This window comes from Pogona vitticeps, chromosome 1 (genome assembly GCF_051106095.1).
Source record: "Pogona vitticeps strain Pit_001003342236 chromosome 1, PviZW2.1, whole genome shotgun sequence".
Taxonomy (NCBI): domain Eukaryota; kingdom Metazoa; phylum Chordata; class Lepidosauria; order Squamata; family Agamidae; genus Pogona; species Pogona vitticeps.
The window spans coordinates 270,767,162-270,788,762 of NC_135783.1; the positions used below are offsets into that span (position 1 = coordinate 270,767,162).

The window sequence follows — 21,601 nt, forward strand, 5'->3', positions numbered from 1 at the left end:
TGGGTTCTATCGGTAGGTCTGCTTATCAGATCCATTCCACTGGTGGGCACAGGAGACAGGACACTTTGATTGGTTTCCCACAGATTCTGGAACTCTTTGCTCGAAAAGTATTCATATTTATCATCATTACAGAGCAAAGCAGGTGAGACTCAGAAAAAAGAGAAGGATGGAAAAGACATATTTTTGCAGCTATCTTTAATGAGTTAAAAAGTGCATATTTTTATCTTGCTTTTTTTCTGAGTCTCACCTGCTTTGCTCTGTAATGATGATAAAGCAGGTGAGACTCAGAAAAAAAGCAAGATAAAAATATGCACTTTTCAACTCTTTAAAGATAGCTACAAAAATAAGTCTTTTTCATCCTTCTCTTTTTTCTGAGCCTCACCTGCTTTGCTCTGTAGTGATGATGCTGATGTCGATGACCTCCACGATGACATATCCATTGCCGTTCTGCAAATGTTGCCTGGGCCGTGTGCAACGATTTAAATGAAAACAATAACACGCAAAAATGTGAAACTATATCAATACATAATTACAATATCATGATAGCAAGTTACAAGACCAAATCAAATCAATGTGTTTCCTTCCTGAAAAGCTAAAGTGCTGACGAGGACTTTCACAACATCAGTTTTGATTTTGAGCGAGCCCACTAGCTGCTGTTTCAGCAGGGCCCAGTTCAGCACACATTTCAGATTTTGGCCAAACCTGATATACATTCCTGATTTTTAAAAATTAATTTATTATTGTGCACATTTTGAATTGATTGTTACACAGCTGTCTGACTAATGATGTTTAAACTGTATTACCTATTTGCAATGCTGTATTCTGCTGTATTTGTTTTACAGATAACAAGCAATTTGCTCTGAGCTGATTTGCAGCCTGTCTGATTCCGTTTGTACCCAGATATTTGTACATGTCTGTATTTGTCCAAATAGTGAAAAACCCGTGAAAATGGAGAAAACAAAGGGCTCTGGTCTGGAATGGGAATAAAATTCAATGCTATCAGCTATGGCTTGAATTCTAATGTGCAGGCAAAGCACCCACCAGATTCTTCCTTCACACTCACTGTGTAATTTAGATATCTTAGGTCTTATTCATAATGTTACTGTGACCTATCCTATGCAAATCCCACATGATGGCACAAATTTCACATATCCAGGCATCTAATCAATCAGACTAAGACATACAGCTGCCTAAAAGCAAAGAAGAAGAAAAATCTCCAATGCATACTTGTCCTTCCTTCTAAAAATTGAAGCAACTTAAGCAACAATTATCTCTATTCTCTAAAAGCAAAAGCTTGCTGCTTATATACCACCCCATAGTGCTTCAAGCACTCTCTGGGCGGTTTATAAGTTAATTGTGCACGCTACACATTGCCCCCCCCCCCCAGCCAGCTGGGTACTCATTTTACTGACCTCGGTAACATCCTCCTTTGCTGGATTTTCCAGTAGAGCTTGGGCTTTTCATTCGCAGCAATCAGTCTCCTTCTGCTTTGGACTTCCTAGTTTTTCTGTTATAGTATTATTTTCATTTCCCCATAAACTTTTTTTTTAAAAATCCATTTAAAAAACCCGGGAACACCAATGCATTATTTCAGCACTGTTTTGGGATTTTAATCGGTGCACAAATGGAGAAATATCCCACTTTGCTTTGTTTCTGAATAATTCATTCAGAGCACTTGCCTGTTATATGCATAAGTATGTGCCATCAAATAAATTTGAACTTATGCTAACCCTTGCCTGGGTTTCCTAGGTATAAAATACGCAGAAGTGGCTACCCTGGGACCAGGGTATCTTGATCATAGCTACAGAGTGGTTCTTCCTCTGGGATGCATAGTGGGGAATCAAGAATGTTCCAACTCTTGATTAAATTGGATGCTGCTATTATATAACTATTTGATGGACATGGATTTTAAAACTATATTGTTTATTGGTTTTAGACCTCCACATATCCTTTCATTTGTCTTAGTTTTAACTTTGATCTGTAAAATCTCAGCAGTATTAATTTGTTTCCGCCTTAATCTGTATTTGAACATGCACTGTAACTGTTTTTCTATGGTTCCAAATGAAAATGTCAGGTTATCTCAACTAATACCTAAATCCATCCCCCACCCCAAGTCTTATAAAATTTCATAGGCCTCAAGGGGGGAAAAAATCAGAAGCCTGTGTTTGTCAGTTTCATTTCTCCCAATAAAAGGTTAACTTCAGAATGAAATCAGTCACAATCATATCAAAATTCATTTGAATATCAAAGTATACAGTAAATCTTTATGCTGTTGCAATAATTTCAGACAACTTCAACTTGTCTAATTCTACATGTGTTATTTATCTACATTTCTCTATTCCATATGCACAAAATATTTCAGAGTTGTTGGAAAATCCAAAAAGCTGATAGTTATGAAGCAAATTGCATCCACAAATACTTAAAAATATATGGAAATTGAACTTAAGTTCTAGGCAAATACTTAATTCAATCTAAAATTCAGAAGCAAAAGTATAATACATTTCAAAATTAACGTTTTAAATTACAGTCTAAAATGTAAGAGCTTATGGTCTAATAAGAGAATATATCTCTAGAACACATTGGTGAAAAGTAAACACTATTTTTCAAAAGCTTTATTTTAAAAGCATGGAAAATATCAAAACTGTTAAAATAAGAAGATACAAAATGTACAGCATTTCTTGGCCTTAGTCATATGTTAGATACCCAGAGAAAAGAGTTCTAAAAGCTCGCCCAGCCTGGCTAGTCAACATCTATGGAGGAAAATCCATGATAATGGTTGTTCTTTGATGTCTGTTGCCCCAAATGGCATGTGGTTGTGATGACATATTGAACGCTTTCCCTGTTCATTGTGTGTGTCCTATGTTCACACATTTGCAACTCTTAAAAGGTTTCTTTTTTCATTTTACCATCAACTAATTCTTACCTATTTACTCAGGTTTTCTGATAGTTAAGAAACTGCTTTATGTACTACCATAATGCAGTATCTTGTATACTTTGCTCATTTCATAATTAGTGAGTTAGGAATTAAATGTTCACAGACAATTTTATTATGAATATCCTTTCTAGCTTTTGATTTTCTTTTTGTTGTTATCACCACTCTAGAGTTTCATGGAATCTTAATAGTGGTGCCTCGACTTAGGAACTTAATCCGTTCCAGAGGATGGTCATAACTTGAAATGGTCATAAGTCAAAGCACCATTTCCCACAGGAATGCACTGAAATGCAATTAATCCATTTCCGCTGAAGAAAAAAAATCACAACCCCCCAACACACTGCAAGACCCATCGGAAATGCGATTAATCCGTTCCAGCTGAAGGGGTGGGGTGGGGAAAAGCAAAGCAAACAAAACATGCAAGGCCCTTTAGAAATGCAAAAACAGAAAAGCAAAAAGCAAGCAAATTATGCAAGGCCCATCAGAAATAAAAAAAAAGCAAGCAAGCAAATCCCGCAAGACTCATTGGAAATGAGGAAAAAACCCCATGTAGCAGGCCACTCTCAAGCCCTTACTCATCCAGGCCTATAAGAGTGCTCACTACCTTTCGCCAAAACTTGCTGCCACCAACCTATCCTTAAAATCAAAAGGACAAGTGTTTCTTTTCAAAACAAATAAAGTGTTTATTGATTACACAAAATAAAAGTAGTAAATCACATGTATCAAATCAAGTTGTCAATCACTGTTTATAAGACACTAGCTCGCACAGACTTTTCCCTCACTGACAGGCACTTTCTCACTCTATCAATCACTCTAATCACTCATCTCTCAAACTCTGATCTCCCAAAACTCCTCTCACACACCTTATATAACCCAGCTCCTCCCACTTCTGCACCACCCTCCGTCCTCTCATTGGCTGAGGTTCCCCTGCCCAGCTGTGACGGAAGGTGAGAGCAGAGCTGAATTCCACAATACCTCCCCCCTCAACAAGTTGTTTTATGGGGGAAAGCTAAAATGCTTTCCTCTATAAACAACGAGGAGCAATACAATAATACAATTAACCTAACAACAATAATAGACTTAATAAACATTTTCATAAACAATAAGTAAACATCTTACCTGCAACTCATTCCCACATATTCATTAACATTTTCCACGATCATTCATGCATACACTCAATATTAGAATACAACATGAAAATTATACTTACATTCAAATTCATCTGCATATACAACAAATCACATATATCAATGTGTACATGAACAACAAACTTTTAAATACTTTAACCATTTTAAAAGTCCCTTTTTCTTCTTCAGTCGTCTGGTCTTCTAGAGAGGGCATCTGCAGCACAGTTCTGAGTCCCTTTAATCACTTGAACCTCAGAGTCAAAGTCCTGCAGAAGCAAAGCCCACCTCATCAACATTTATTTATTTATTTATTGGTTTGTTGGTTGGTTGTTGTGGGTTTTTCGGGCTCTTTGGATGTGTTCTGAACGTTGTTCTTCCTAATGTTTCACCAGTCTCTGTGGCCGGCATCTTCAAAGGACAGCACTCCTTGGGAGTGGAGTATTTATGGCTGTGAGATAGGCTTTTGTCATTTTCTGGAGAAGGGTGATTAGTGTGTATTGTTGTGGGTGTATTGTTGTGATAAGGAGCAGAGATTATCTGTCACTACGATTGATGGGTGTCATTAGCTGGTCTTTTGTGTGTAGTCATTCCCGGTCCTTGTGGCTGGGTAGAGTTCGTTGACCTTTTGCATGCTGTATTTTTGAGAGCTGGGAGCCATGTTTTGTTGAGTTTCAAACTTTCCTCTTTATTGTTGAAGTTCTGCTGGTGCTTGTGGATTTCAATTGCTTCCCTGTGCAGTCTGACATAGTGATTGCTGGTGTTGTCCAGTATTTCAGTATTTTGAAATAGATTTTCATGTCCAGCTTGTTTTAGGGCATGTTCAGCTACTGCAGATTTTTCTGGTTGTTTTAGTCTGCAGTGTCTCTCATGTTCTTTGATTCTGGTGTGGATGCTTTGTTTTGTGGTTCCAGTATATACCTGGCCACAACTGCAAGGTATCCGGGATACTCCTGCAGTGGTGAGGGGGTCCCTTCTGTCCTTTGCTGACCGTAACATTTGTTGTATTTTTGTGGTGGGGACAGTCCTCTAGAATCCAGTGCCAAACTGCTCTAAAAATGTCCCTGAGAAGGGGGAGCAAATGTGTGAAAGCACTTGGAGAGCAAACAGTGTAGTAGGTATAGAGTACTCTATAGAGCAGGTTACAGTTTCCCCTATTACAGTGAGATGCATACTTTATTCTGTTTAAATAAAGTTGTGATTAAATTGGAACCTATCCTATAAATTCAACTGCTGGTCCCTGGTAGAAGAAATCCATTGAATCAATGAGACTTGGTTAAATCAATACGTAACTTGTTCTTGTTACTTAGTTGTTAAGACATGTCTGACTCTTCGTGACCCCATGGACCAGAGCGTGCCAGGCCCTCCTGTCTTCCACTGCCTCCCACAGTTGGGTCAAATTCACATTGGTAGCTTTGATGACACTGTCCAACCATCTTGTCCTCTGTCGTCCCCTTCTCCTCTTGCCTTCACTCTTTCCCAACATCAGGGTCTTTTCCAAGGAGTCTTCTCTTCTCATGAGATGGCCAAAGTATTGAAGTCTCAGCTTCAGGATCTGTCTTTCCAGTGAGCACTAAGCCCCAGTAATTCTGTGGGTCTGCACTAGATGGGATTAACAACCAGAATTAGCCCTATAGGTATAAATTAGTATATTCAAATTTTATGCAAAGATAACCTTCTTTTGGTTGTTGTGGGTTTTTCGGGCTCTTTGGCCGTGTTCTGAAGGTTGTTCTTCCTAACGTTTTGTCAATCTCTGTGGCCGGCATCTTCAGAGGACAGAGTGCTGTCTTCTGAAAATGCCGGCCACAGAGACTGGTGAAACGGTAGGAAGAACAACCTTTAGAACATGGCCAAAGAGCACGAAAAACTCACAACAACCATTAGATCCTGGCCGTGAAAGCCTTCGCGTTTGTTTGTTTGTTTGTTTGTTTGTTTGTTTGTTTGTTTGTTTATTCATTCATTCATTCATTCATTCATACATACATACATACATACATACATACATACATACATACATACATACATACATGCCCTGAAAAACATGCCTCCATTTGGGGGGGGGGTTCGTCTTATATGCCAGGTGCACTTCCAGCAAACCCTCCCTCTCTCCTAGCGAAGTCACTTACCTGGTAGTAAGTCAGAGTAGACCTAACCCGCTCTTCCTTGGTAGCCTGGGAACAGCCTGACTCTAGCGCTGAACAGCTGACTGTCGGGAACCAGCAGAGAGGCGGCAGCCATTTTGAGATGACCACATGGCTGCTGCCTCTTAAAATGGCTGCCGCCTCTCCAAAATGGCTGCCGCCTCTCTGCTGGTTTGCGACAGTCAGCTGTTTGGCGCCTATGCTGTCCTTCTTCCAGCAAACCCTTGCTTTCTCCCAGCGAAAGGAACCAAAAGCAAAAAAATGAACTCTCCCCATGATGCAGCCAAAGCAGAATCACGCATGCGGAAGAGGGGGTAGTCTTATACAGCAAGTATATAACAAACTCTACATTTTGAGTGAAAATGTTGGGGGGTCGTCTTATACGCCCAGTAGCCTTATACGCTGGCAAATACGGTAAACAATAAAGCAAATACACAGAAACAACATAAAATTAACTAAAATAATTAAAAGTAATTTTAAGGCAAGGAGGCAGAATACAAACACTGAGACTACAACTGTGTTAAGAGACTGTAAATTCTGGAAAGGTGTCTCTGAATAGCCAAGTTTTCAATGATCATTAAAAAATTTGCAGTAAAGGGGCAATTTTGGGTGGGAACTTATTCCATAGATGAGGGGCAACTGCTAAGAAGGCTCTGCTTTTGTTCTTCTTGTGGCACAGTGGTTAAACTGCTGTACTGCAGCTAAAACTGTGCTCACAACTCAGGGTTCAATCCCAGGTAAGCTGGCTCAAGGTTGACTCAGCCTTCTATCCTTCTGAGGTTGATAAAATGAGTACCCAGCTCATTGGGAGGTGGTGGCAATGTGTAGCCTGCATAATTAATTTGTAAACTGCCCAGAGAGTGCTTGAAGCACCATAGAGCGGTATATAAGCAGCACGCTTTGCTTTCTCTTTCTGGGCCTCTCCCAGGGTCAATGTTCCCAACTGTCTGGGCTGGGAAGGTTATGCAGGATTAGCAGATCTCATTGGAAGGAGGTGTTCTGCCAGGTATTGAGGTCCCAAACTGTTTAGGGCTTTCATGTCAACACCATCACCTTGAAACTGGCATGGGAACAAATAGGTAGCCAATGCAAGGCAGCCAGTGTAGGGGAGATGTGTTGGTATTTCTTCACTTTGCTCAACAATCCGGCCACCATATTCTGGACATGTTGAAGTTTCCCTAGCAGCCTCATAGGCAGCCCCATGAAGACAGCATTAAAGTAGTCTAATCTCAAGATTACCAATGCATGGACAAGAGTGGTAAGGGACCTGGTGTCAAGGTAGGGACTCAGCTAGGCAATCCATCTGAGGTGGAAAAAGGCAGAGTGGACCACAGATGCTATCTGATATTCCATTGATAGCTCTGGGCCCAGGAGTATGCCCAGACTATGAACCTCATCCCAAGCGGAGAGAGTAGACCCCCCTAAGAGAGCGAAGCCCCCAAGCCACAAGCATTAGGGGCTCCCACCTGTAGGACTTCCATCTTGTCTGGGACTAGGAGACAATAAAACACCCAAGAGGGCACCCTGTAGACAATCTTGATGGCCATTATTGGTATTGTCAACATTCAGGCTGCCTTTTGCTAGGTAAGGCTTGGCATCCTTTTCCCCACTTGCAATGTGTGCATAATATTATGCAGCGACATCAAGTCATTTCCTGGTGTCTTGAATCATGGCTACAGGAGCACAATATCCCACATTCATTAAATTGAGGTTTGGGTTTTGTTTTGAAGAACTGAATACATTACTGGATGGAAAGTGAGATTAGGGTTTTAAGCTTTTCCCCCCTTACACACATCTAAGAGTGAGTTCATATCTTATCTTCAGCTTGAAAATGAACATCCTTCTATTCTTATCATAATGTTTCTGTTTTGTAAAACATTTTTGAGCCTCAGCCATCTTTCTCTTGGCAATTACAGCGGAGTTGTTCCTTTTGGTTTTGTGCTACAATGGATTACCTTTGGACTTCTCTCTCTTTTCATGAATTCATGGCAGAGATTCACTTAATAACTGGCCAATAAGTGTAATCTTCTTGTGGGGAAGCCTATGTGTTCTCCAGCTTAGTTGACAGCAAAACAACGTTTCTGGTAAGTCAGCATTAATAATAAAAATAAATCAGATTAAGAAGCTGTGTTTGCATTCACATATAAATTTAGGAACAGTGACCAATATAAAAGGAAACCAAGGCCTTCCTATAAACTGCTGACTTGTCAGATACAGCTTTGGCCAAAGACCTCTTAGTTTTGTTTCTTATAAAACAAAGAGTTTATGTTGCCCTCCCCCACTTCAACAGAATTCTATAGTAGCTTAAAATGAAATATATGTTTTATACAGGTTTTGAGAAAGGTTTTGGAATAGAACTCCAGTATTGCCCAGGAAGCCGGCTGCTCAGGCTGAGGGATTCTGGTAAGTCTTGCTCTCCAAAGGTCATGCCAAAGTTTCAGAATTGGGTCCCAATTCTGTAGCAGAGGCAGTAAAAGGAAGGAAGGAAGGAAGGAAGGAAGGAAGGAAGGAAGGAAGGAAGGAAGGAAGGAAGGAAGGAAGGAAGGAAGGAAGGAAGGAAGGAAGGAAGGAAGGAAGGAAGGAAGTTTTCCAAGTTTTGGTTTTACAGTCATTGGTACATGTTGAGATGAGACCATATTTCATGGAATCTTTGTGTCTCATAGAATATGACAAAGATTCAAAGGTCCAGTGCTGTCCTGCTAAGGAGAGGAACAATATAGGGTCTTTAATCCCTCACAGAAACATCCTAAATGACATCTCTGGCATAGGGTTTGAAGGGAAACAGCAGTGTGGGTTTTGAAGTCCTCAGTAGGCCTCCACATGGGTTATGTCACCTCTATCATTTTGGGAGACACTATGAAACACAGGCTTTGTGCTGTAAAATTATTTTTTAAAGTCACTTTATGTTTTGAGTGAAAAGGATAATGTTAGATTTTAAGCTGTCAACTAGGAATCCCATTTTGATTTAACATTTTTATTATTTGGGATGCTGTAAAACATGCAAAATTTTACAAGAGTTTTTAAGGTGATCCCAAATTTCAGGGCTCCTAGTTACGTGAACTGTTTTCAACTGTATATTCCTTATGAGATATGTCTGTGTATCTCTCTTGACAGTATTTTGTGCATTCGTTGGGTATTGCATATAATCTCTAATAAATCATTTATCCAATACAGATCTGCTTGTTTATCCAATACAGATCTGCTTGTGCTGTACAGGTTACATGCAGCCTGCTGTTGAATTTTGTAAACAGAAGCAGAGTTAGATGTGGTGGCACAAAACAAATTCCAGACTACATATTCAGGTAATATATTTATGTGGGAGATAACCTCTGACATATGGTGATCCTAAAAGGGCTTTCAAAATATGTGAGATGTCAAGGAATGATTTTATTCAATGTGTTTCCAGGCTGAGCAGAAATTTGAACTCAAGCCTCCCCTGTCTTAGTCCAACACTCTTGTCATTATACTACATTGGCTATAAATACTAAACAAGTATCACCTCAATGTGGATTTGATGTGATCTGCAGTGTCCTCCTTTACCACACTGTTTAATGTTTTTCTTTTTTGGCTTCCCTAAACTTGATGAAAAGACTCCTACTCAGCACTGCTGCTACATTTAGGGAAAACCTAATAGTAAGTCAAGAAAGAAGGGAAATCGACTATAGTGGAGGGAGTGATTAAACATTCCCTTACTTTATTCAGTTACTTGGTGGGGAATAGCTGAATAATGCTCTTGCTGGCTAGAAACATGTAACCCATACAGTGGGGTCTTGACTTACGAACGGCTCGACATACGAACGTTTCGACTTACGAACTGCTCTCATAGGACTATATGGACTCGACTTACGAACTTAGATTCAAGTTACGAACTCTTTTCCCCCCTTTTTTTAAAGCTAAGTCATCTTAGGTTAAAAGAAAAAAGAAAAAATATCCCCCTCTAGTGGCAGAAGGCGGAATAGCAGCTTCCCATTACTTTCTATGGACAAAAAGAGCAGATACGGATTAAATGGTTTTCAATGCATTCCTATGGGAAATGCAGATTCGACTTAAGAACTTTTCGACCTGAGAACTGCCTTCCAATACGGATTAAGTTTGTAAGTCGAGACCCCACTGTAGTGTACTGCTGCTGACCCTGAAGGTTTAGAACCAGCTGTGACCAGTAGACACGAATGGAGTGATTCTCCTTGAATCTGTCAAATTTCTTTTCAAAGCTAGCTAATGGCCATTACCACTTATTGTGCAGAGAAGGGAAGAGTCAGATTATTGGACTACAATTCCCAGAATACCCCAGTCAGCACAGCTAGTAGGGATTCTGGGACTGAAGTAAAAACCAAACCAAAACAAAAACCTCTTCATCCTCCCCACCTTAAAAAAAAGGAAGGAAGGAAGGAAGGAAGGAAGGAAGGAAGGAAGGAAGGAAGGAAGGAAGGAAGGAAGGAAGGAAGGAAGGAAAAGTTTTCCCTTTTTCAGATGTTGTGGCAGCAATTTCCATAAATTAGTGATACATCCGCCACAGATTTCCTTCCTTTTGCTTCTGCTGAGTTGCTTACCAACCCATTTGGGTGGATGACCATGGTGTTACAACGACACACACTTAATAGTTTTGGGGTTTTTTTTTTTTTGGTTGTTTTCGTTTTTAGCATGATGAAGCTATTTTTCATTTTCCAGGTCTTAGATTTAGTCTCTGGTTCTTTGCTAGCGTGGACTTCAGCTGTTTGATATCTCAGCATGTCTCACTCAAACAGGGACTTCGCAGTGGAGATACCCAGTCATGTTAGCTGGAGCAGCATCCTAATCTGGCAGGAGAAACACACTGACCGTAGCACTTCAGAGTAATCCTCTATATTTGTGAAGGTTTCCAAGAGCTGAGGTCAGAGTTCTTCATGAAACATGTTTTGTTTATATTGGACACCAAACACAGAATAACTTGAAATGGGGAGAAAGGGAGTCAATTGAAGCAGAAATGTGAGGTTTATCAGAGCTGGATGAAATGAGCTTGTCGGCTTATTAGTGGAAAGTGCAGCTCTTGGCAAGCTGGGGCTTCTCAAGGCTTTCCTCAAAGCTTTGAACAACAAACACTTTTGTATTTTAGGGCTGAAATCATATGTCCTCTTCATGAGACCTTTGATGGGAAAAAAAGGAGATGGAAGAGAAGACAAAACATTCTGTATGAAAGGTGGCAAAACAAGGCTATATAATCCTGCACAATAAAAGCCAGACTTGAACTAATAGCTTCTGGAGATTTAGATTTATTTCCCAACTTTCCTCCAATAAATCAATACATGGCTCTCCCCATCCTCACTTTATCCTCACAAGAACCCTGTGAGGTAGATGGAGTTCAGAGAGTAGCAATGGGCCCAAGGGCATCTCAGGGTCAAAGCCTACTTAGGATTTGCAAGCTGGGTCCTTTGAGTTCCTAGTCCTGTGATGAAATCCACTATTGTAAAAACAGGTGTCCTTTTAGAATCATAGAGATTGTTTAATGAATTATCAAATTTCTGTTTTCTCATATCCTAGCCAAATCAGAACAACTTGAGGTTGAATCACATTTACACTTGAACAACAAACTGCTGTACAAGCCTCTTTTCCCCATGCTCAAATGAAGTTATATGGGCCCTTCTTTGAGCAGTTAAAAAGCAAAGTGTGACTGGAAAGATTTTTCCCCTGCTCATTTCTTAAGGGCTGCACAATTAGATTTTTTAATGGTAGGCTTTAATAGGTGGAGAGTCAAGCTTTGTATATAAATATAGTACAATAAACAGGTTGCATTAACATATTGAGTCACAACAAGCAACAGAGGAAAGTGGGAGCTGAATCATTTTGTTTAAATATTTCTATTGCTCATATATTTTAATGATTAACTGAATCCCTCAAAGAACTCCAGAAAAATTGATTGAAGTGCTGTTTTGTTCTCAATATGTGTTTATATAACACATTGAATAACATTTTAATATATTTTAGCACTTGGTTCCTCTTCTAAAACTCACATACAGTATTACTTTTTTCAGAAGGTATAAATTTACTCCATGATGCTTATGTACTTTATCAACATACCTGGTTTTAATAGATAAGCTAGCACATTGGAGTATTTGAGGAACTTTTACTGGCTCACATTTTGTAGTTTTATTAAAATTCAGTTCTTCAAAAACCTCTGGTTTATGAATGTGGGATATAAGCTTCTGTATCCATAATTCAAAACATCCAGGAAATGGCCCAATAATTTTGCACAATATTGCACCTACATTGCCAGCAGGAAAAAGGACACCAACCTTTTTTTAATCAAAGGACAGTCTGAATGGTAACAGGGTGGTTTACATGATACCCTCTTGTGCTCACACCTGTTGAAACACAGCCATGACAGTTACTTTGTGTTTGGGTGAGATGTAATTAACTGATGAAAAAAGGAGTCAGCTTTTGTGATTTCCTCTTGCTTGGTGTCACTTTGTGAATGATAGTGAGCACATCAAGATAGTTTACAGCAGTGGTTCCCAACCTTGGGTCCCTAGGTGTTCTTGAACGAAAACTCTCAGAAGATTCACCACTAGTAAAAGACAGGCAGCCAGGCAGCAAAGTGGGTGCTCAATCAAGTCAAGCCTGAGCTCTCATTACAGTAAAAATGAATAAATCGAAACTTTCCTACCTCAAACATATAATAAGGAATACAGAATTGACTTGAAAAGACAATGTTGCTGGGGAAAATGGTGCATGTGGGGGGGGGAACAGTACTAAAAGAGGAAGACCTATCATGATATAGGTTGACTCTACAAAGGAATCCACAGCTGTTACTTTGCAAGACCTGAGCAGAATTTACTGGAAAAGACAATATTGTTAGGAAGGGGGAAGCAGCAGGAAAACAGAACAACGTAATATGAGTTGTTGCTTTGCAAGAACTGCACAGACTTATTGCTGATATGAAATTTCTGATATAGCCACCACACAGAAGTTACTTATTTTTTATTTTATGTATTTAAAATATTTTTTGATATTGATCCATATTTTCCAAGTAACAGATATGTAGACAACTTGAAAGCAACACAATTGCTTTGTGCTGGGATCAGAAACGGTTAACTGATGAAAAAAAAAAAAAGGAGTCAGCTTCAGCGATTTTCACTTGCTTGTTGTCTCTTTATGAATGTAGTAAGTACAAGAGAATATCCTTTGTAGACTATCTTGACTGCTACCATTGATGCTATCAACATTTAGACTGCTCTTTGATAGGTAAAGTATGGCATCCTTTTTCTTACTGGCAATATTGTACAGCAACAATGGGGCATTTCCTGGTATTTTGAATCATGGATATGTAAGCACAATATCCCATATTCATAAAATGGAGGTTTCATTAAGAATTGAATTCAAGGTTGTTGGGTTAGGATGCAGGTTTCTGTTCTGCTTGTAACTGTTAAATGAGTCCTGAGGTGCTCAGACTGTCTGCTTCTTTTGGCACCAAAATCCATATCACTATTACTCTGGTCCTTGAAGCATGCCCAGGTGGCTCTCAGTAATGCTTGAGGTAGCTGCTAGAATGTTGCTTCCTGAGTAGAATGATGGGGCGGCTTTCAGCACTAGAAGCAACAATCAGGGTGCTGTAAGTCAGTGTGAGAGCTTTTCTGTCTATGAAAATATGGTTAGAATGCATGAAGATATACTTTAAGATTGGATCGGAAACTTACTGGAACATATTTTTATGCAGGGGTGAGTGGGATTTGCAATATTTCCCCTTTCTTGCCTTTTCTTCCCAATAGAAAAAAAAGGCTTTCTGCAGATTTTTGTCTGAGTATTCCTCACTTTAAAAGAAAAAAAAATGTGATGGCCAACACTTCCTACCTACAAGATACAGTACTGAAGCAACATCCAATCTGAAGCACAGTGGAGGATACAGATGCTGATCACGTGATTTATATAGACACCAAGTATTCAAACAACAGCAAAAATCACTGGGTGATGTGACAAAGAAACTGTGCTGCTACCCTTGCATATGATGAATCTTCCACTCTCAAAGTGTTGAAGAATTCCTTTAGTGAAATGTCCCATCTCCAGTATGTTAGCCCTGGCTGTATTATCCTAGGAGCTTTGCTGGAGTCATTCCAGTGGTGCCCTCTCCCAGTGCCTCTTCCTCAGCATGTGTATTTGAACCACTGAACGTCTTGAACTTCCTCCGTTGCTGTTTGCCTGCACAGATTTTTTTTTTTCATGGTTTCAACACCATTCAAATACTGTAAAGGATGGGACTGAAGACAATACCATTTGAATAAATATAATAAATGCTCTTTTAAAAAGGGGACAAAATACTGCATTGGTACCCTCACTGAGAGAGAGAGAGAGAGAGAGAGAGAGAGATAGCAAGTGAGTGGGGGTGTGGTGGTGGGGGGCAAGGAACCAGGGAAAAGCTGAGGCTTTTTTCGTGTGTGTATTACCTGAGTAGAATGTTCTGGTCTGGAAGTCAAACCCTATTAACTTTAATGAAGCAGCTTAGATGGCTAGGAAGAGACAGCCGATATGATACTTCCCTAATAATAAACCACACTGACAGGTAAAAACAAACACGCACTAGATAACATATACCATTTCAGAAAACTTGGCCAACAACTAATGTAAGCTGATGTGATCTTTTCTTTAAAACCCACTGCGTTCTATGTTGTGGTAACTTCTAAGAGGCAGAAGAATGCAATCCCACTTCTTTTACTGCAAGGTTGGAGCAGGTTTTTACCCAACAAAAGGAGGAGGAGGAGGCACCAAAACAGCCTGTGCTGGCTATGTTGTCTAAGAACTTATGACTTTTTTTTTGGACTACAAAACCCAAACCCACAGCTAACATGGCCACTGCAACAATATTTTAAATAATTGTTTGAGCTGACAATGCCAAAAGCCTGAAGACGTCCTTCCAGGTCAAATAGAAAGTCTAATGTATTGTGGTGTCCATTTGTGGGGGAGAATCGGTCTGGGAAATCATCAAAAATGAACCTGAGTCAGTGAAACAAGAACAACCTTGCCCTGAGTGTCATTGTGAAGAAAATCTAGATCTATAACATGCTATTGGAGACTGAACCATCTTTTGATCTAGCTGTAGCCATAGAACATTACACAAGGCACCCACTTTCAAAATAAGTCATAGGCTTCTAAATTACTCTCCTGGTGCTTGCCATTTGTGGCCCGGAAAATACAATCTTGTGGAGTATCCATAAAAACAGATTTCCTTTTGGTTGACCTTCTCAGCAACAGAATGTCTCAAAGGAATATTTTTGCCTTTCTTGGACGTAATTCTTAGTTTTGTCTCTTGGTATTTTCTTTCCTTTATTTCTGAGGAGATTTATATGTGAAGCCAGGATGCTTGCATGTTCACTTGCCCTGACACAGATTTCACAGGGACTCCCAGGACTGCTAGTTTTGTCTTATGGCATCATAAAACATACCCAGCGAGTCACTTGGGAGTAAACAAATGCAAGTTCACTTGAAGTTTGGAAGTAAGCATGATAAACAGGTAAGACAAAGTTCTTCCTGATGGCTGGGGGTGGAGTGGGGGGAACTTCAAGCATGATGTGCACCAGTTTGTATCTTTTTCCTGATATTTTGTGTCTTTCCCCTAAAATCTAAAGTAGCTCTTGAAGAAAACAACAATCATGATGATCATGATGATAAGTTTTCCCCACTTATTTCTCCCCTGTTACTATTGGTTTGTAAAACACAACAGTTTTATTATACTTGAAATCACATTGGATCACCCTGTTTTGTTTAATCAATGGAAGTCTCCTTAGCTTCCATGGATGATTTATCCATGGATCTCAAACTGCTCTTTGTTTTAGGGGAAAAAAGTGTTTAAGAAAGAATGGATGCCATAACACCTTTTAAAATAAAAGGCTGAGCAAACAGATCAATTTTCAGTGCTTAAATTCACCTGATATATTTTTCAAATATATGACTTGGTCATGTCGGATCATAAATTCATTTTAAGGGAAAGTCGTTGCTCATGTTAATTCAGTGATAGAGCATTATCTGAGTTTGATGATGCTTATGTGCTTTGAAATTCTTTGCCAGTTTCCTAGAACTTATTCACTGGTCAGCAAAAATGGACTCACTCTACTTTCACTATGGCTAAAAGACAGATATTACTACACTGTAAAGACAAATGGCCACCTCCCATTATTCACTGCATTGTTAGCCTTGCAAATCTATCATCAATGGACTAATTTTAATTATCTCCTCTTGTTCTTTCAAAATGCTTTTTTGTTTAATAAAATATACATGGGGAAAAAACACACTCCCACTGGCTTTTTGCTTTGCAAAAAGGCACTTGTATTTTTTCCTCACAATATAGAAAAAAAAGACTCTGGAGGAAATTATTTTGAGCAGGAAAATGTCTGGAAATAAAAGAGTAAAACAGATCCTCTACTTGTCTATCACTTTTCTATTGTTTCTTTATTGACATTTGCCCCAAAGATTGCTTTTGGGCTTGTTTTTTTTTCTTTTAAAGTTGACAAAAAGATACAAATAGCTCTCTCTGTGTGTGATTCTCATTCTGTCAGATCAATTGCATTATTGGTCGTAGTTCCTCTGGAAGATAAACAATTTTTGAAGTGGGTGAGTTGCTATGGCGTGGATTTTCTCCTATTATTTTCTGTAATCTAACAGTTCTGTGAGCACATCCTCAAACTGTAGAACAGAAGGTATAGTCCTGTGTTTTATTTCAACAAGGCTTTTAAAAATGACCCAGTTCTTTGCAGGCTTTATATGGTTTTATTCTGATACGTATTAATTGCTTTGATATTGCTTTAATTATTTTAACATGATTGTTTTACAATTTACTTGTAGGTTGTACTGGGAAAACTACTATCTTTAAGAATGGCATGCAACATAAGACAAAGAGTAAGTAAGTAGAACTGTTTCCCTGCCCCCCCCCCCGCAAGCAATCTTCAATGAGGGTTAAAAAACAAACAAACCAAAAAAGCCCTTTTTATTGTATGAGGATTGATTCTGATATATGATTCGATCCAGTTCAATTCTCTGTTTACTACTGAGTGCCACAAAACTACTAAATTAGCCCTTAGCCCTCCAGCTCCAGAATTTATTTTTGTTGCTTTAGAGAACCTCATATATGACCCTGTTTCAAATAGCCTGGATATTTGATTCTGAGAATGCAAGTGTGTCCCCTTTTCCCGGACATCCTCTCCACCTCACATTTGCCATGCAGACTCTAGGGATGTAAAATTTTGCACAGCATATCAGGATTTGGACTGAAAACTTCCTAGATCATCTAAGTTAGCCTGCTGTCTTCAGAGCAGCAACTTGGACTCCTGGCTGCACTACATTTGCAGTGCCTTTTAAGCCAAATGGTAGAGAAGTGTGCCCTCTTGTGTTTGCTTGAGAAAAAAAATGAAGCAAAAAAGATCTCAGTCTATTTTCCTATCCCTCTTTTTAAGCAGAAACACGGCTTTTAGTGGTCCAATAAAAAGTATCACTTATTCTTGCATTTGTGTAATGTTTGGGTGTGAGGGTTTGACTTTTGGCTTCATCATCATAGACAGCCTTCTGTTCCGAGATACTATGGCAACATGCTCTGAATCGAGGAGCGTCCTCTCCAGAGCATGAAGCCTGGGTAAAGTAATATGGAGGATAGGCTGTTACCCAGCCTATCCAATGGTCCAATGGAAAGGCAAGAGCCAATACAACTGGTTCCAGCAATGTCGCAGGAGTTGGCAGAACGACACATGCTGCCTTCGGGACTCCAGCTCTGGATTTTGCCTCTAGGTTGACTCCTGAAGCCTTTTCCATGAGTGGATATAGCCGCAAGGCAGTGGAGTTTTCCTTCTCCTAGATGGGCTGCCTTCCATGGCTGACGACCCCCACCTACCCGGCTCCACATTCAGTTCAAAAAAATCAGTAGATTTTTGTTGCTTCAAAACAGGTGAAAGATTTATTGGTGCATTTAACAATAAACAAGTGTCTGGAATATGATTGTAAGTCTTTTCTCCTTCTGCCAACAGGTCCGGAAGAGTTTACAATCTTCAAACAGGAACGGGTTTCCATAACTATTGTTCATGGCGCCGGTAGATCAGTGGGGACCCAGTCTCTCACAGTCTGCTCCATCGGGCCTTCTAACAGGGACATGGTCTCATTGTCCATGTCATCATCCCAAAGAATCCATCTCTCGGGGTCTTGGCTCTCTCAGGATCCTCCCTGTAACTCTTTCTCTTCATCTCCCTTATTCTCCATTCCATTCTCTCTCTCCTTTCTCTCTCAACTCTTTCTTTCTCCTCTCTCAATCTCCTTCTCCACTCTCTCACCTTGGCTTCTCCTCAATAAGAGGGTCTAGGTGGAATCTCTGCTGTCCTTCTATAACCTGCCTCCTCCTTGGGTACTCTTAATCTTTCCCATAATCCTGTCCAGGGATCCTACATCCACACCCATTCCCGCCTCTCTACCTCCTCTGTTCCTGCTTCAAACTCCACCCTCATTTTCCTCTCTCTTCCTGCCTTTTCTCCCTGAACCTCCCCCATCATCACTTTCTGCATGTCTTCTGTCATCTCCTCTATCTCTGTCTGTTGCTGAGGTCTCACTGCAGGTTCTGGTGCAGGTTTGGGGTCCACTTCCTTAGCTTTGATGTTGAGGAGGGATGGCTCTCCAGTGAGTGGGGTATCCCTCTCGCCCTCTGTCTCACATTGGGACCCCACTGGCCCTTTCAAGACATCATTAATCGCTGGATACAGAACCACCTACAAGACATTGTGGACTATCAACATCAGCGATGTAAATTCTGCACATCAACCAGAAATAACCAGAGTATGAACTTATTCTCATGAGGTAAAACATTAATCTGACTGGTGAATGGACCAAATTATGGGTGCTTAAAGCTGCTGTGTTTTTGTGTTGTCTCCCCCTGCACAGCTAAAGGAAACTTTGTTTCAAGCAAGCAATGTGTGTGTGTGTGGGAGGGGGAGGATGGAGATCACAAATTGTATGGAAGTTATTCATACATTTCCTTTTTTATAGAACTCAAGGATTCCATAGTGAGATCAAAACCATATGGAAAACAGAAAGAATCAAATCAAAGGCCTTTGTTCCCCAACATCCTGATTTCCACAGTGGCCAAACAAGAGCCCGGGGAAGCCACCAAACACAATACACGTGAAACCACTTTCTATTGTTCCTCAGCAACTAGCATTCAGAAGCTGCTTGTAGCCATAGATTTTTTAAAAAAAATATCTGTGTTGTCTACTTTGGTGAACAGCAGTATAAAAACATGAGGATGAAAGTATGTAACGTATTCAAACTGAGCACATATGTTTTGGCTAAAACTCTACTGGGATTCCACCAGCCAGAAAATCTCACTGCTGCAATAATGTGGGACTGCACTGCTTGCATAACATCAATGCCTAATACTCTTTAGCTTCCTAAAAGAGATGAGGCCAGTACATTAAATAATACTCTACCATGCCACCCTATTCAGAGTGGCAAGATGGCTCAGCATTTAGAAGTCAGCAATAGAACCAAAAAACACCTTTCTCTCAGTCCCACCATCCTTAGAAACACATTTGTTGTGGAAACAAGAGAGGGACTTTTCAGTGGTTGCTTCTAGGCCAGCTTCCTCCCTGTTGTTCCTCCATTGAAAGGCATGTGCTCTTATTTTTGGGCAGGATTTTAATAAGTAAAATGCTGCTAGGAAGGGGATTTATCTTTCTAAATGTGTTTTTAAATTGTTTTAAAGAGATTTTATTTAGACTTTGGCTGATTAATATGCTTAATTATTTACAATATTTTTAATATTGCAATATGCTGTATTTTTCCTCAATTTTTTTTATTTTTTAACATGAGGGGTGACAAAAGGAAAAAGGGAGCTGGGATTGATGAGGAAGAGGGGATACAATAACATACTGATATCCAATCTATACCTATTGCCATATCAAGATTTTAAGTTATTCTATTTACTCTTTTTTGCCTTGTAGATAGTTAGGCATCCTTCAGTCTCAAAAGACTATGGTAACGTGCTCTGTATGGAGGACTTGGAACAGCGTCTAGTGTGGCTGAGGAGGCCAATTCAAGAGTGACAATCTCTTCCACACTGAAGACAAATCCAATCTGACCCTTGTCCAGCTCCCTGCTTTTGTGACTTCCTCTTCATCTCGGCCTGCTGGATAAGGGTCTCTTCAAATTGGGAGAGGCCATGATGCAATGCCTGCCTCCAGGCTGAACGCTCAGATGTCAGGGTTTCCCATCTGTTGAGGTCTATTCCTAAGGCCTTCAGATCTTGTAGATAAAGTTCTCATTTCAATATATGTTATTCAGCTGCTGCCTGTTGATTCAATCCACTTGTTAAATAGATCCCATCTTTCTGTTGCCTTTTGCAGGGGTTGATCTTTCATGAATTCTGATAAGATATCCATTTCGGCTATTTCCCATATCTTTTCAATAAGATCTTCTTGTTTCGATACCGTCGGGCTTTTCCAATTTCTAGCATATATAATTCTAGCTGCCGTAACAATATATATAACTATGTATTCCTTTGACTTATCTATATTATCAGGTATCATACTCAGTAAAAACAATTCTGGGGTTAATGGCACCTTACAGAGCAATATTTGTTGTAACATAGCATGCACTCTTTTCCAGTATTTTTTCGCTACTCCACATGACCACCACATATGATAATAACTTCCCACTTACGTTTCACATTTCCAACACTTATTTGATACATCTGTATACATTTTTGACAATTTTTCTGGGGTCATGTGCCACCTATAAAACATCTTATATATATTCTCTTTAAAATTAACCAATCTTGTAAGCTTTATGTTATTTTGCCAATTTTTCAGCCATTGATCAATATCAATGTTATGCCCTATGTTTTGTGCCCACTTAATCATAGATTCTTTAACCGTTTCATCTTGCATTTTAAGCAATATGTTGTATTTTTAATGGTGCCTTTCTTTGTGTTTTAATTTTTTTTGTAAGCCACATTGGATTCCTCTTGTTAGAAAAGCAAGATATGAATTAAGTAACTAGTAAATTAATAAGTACATTATACAGCAAAATATGTGTCTCAAAAGGTAAAATCCCTCAAATGAGAAGAACCCAAATACCATGTAAAACTTCATGGTAATTGGGGATACAGTTAGCTATGGAAAACTGGTGGCAGTGAGTGGGGAAATTTTCAGAATAGTGATTTTAGATACCAAGATGGTTTGAATGGGAGAGAAAAAAAATTTGCAGGTGGGTGAGGTAAAGAGTAAATAACACTATTCTGTTTCTATTCTGAGGACAGATAAGCATGAACTGCTGGTTGTTCCAGTTTGTTTCTCAGCTGTTCTGTGGTTCGCAGTCCCACCTCTTCTGTCAGGCACCCACTCAGAGGCAGTGCCTGGAGGAGGTGGGGCAGGGAAGCCGGGTGCTGCCTCTGAGTGGGCTCCTGCTGG

General features: G+C 39.7%; 1 long non-coding RNA gene across 2 annotated transcripts; it reads left to right on the forward strand.

Moving 5' to 3' along the window:
- Window positions 1–6,461: 6,461 nt before the first annotated feature.
- LOC140703113 (uncharacterized) lies at window positions 6,462–21,207 on the forward strand. Of its 2 annotated transcripts, XR_013540909.1 has the most exons (6): window positions 6,462–8,281; window positions 8,529–8,600; window positions 9,395–9,499; window positions 17,004–17,057; window positions 18,176–18,992; window positions 19,182–21,207. It is a non-coding gene; the product is annotated as an uncharacterized LOC140703113 (long non-coding RNA). The 2 variants fall into 2 exon arrangements; XR_013540908.1 differs by lacking the exon at window positions 6,462–8,281 and having other exon boundaries at window positions 8,310–8,600.
- Window positions 21,208–21,601: the final 394 nt, after the last annotated feature.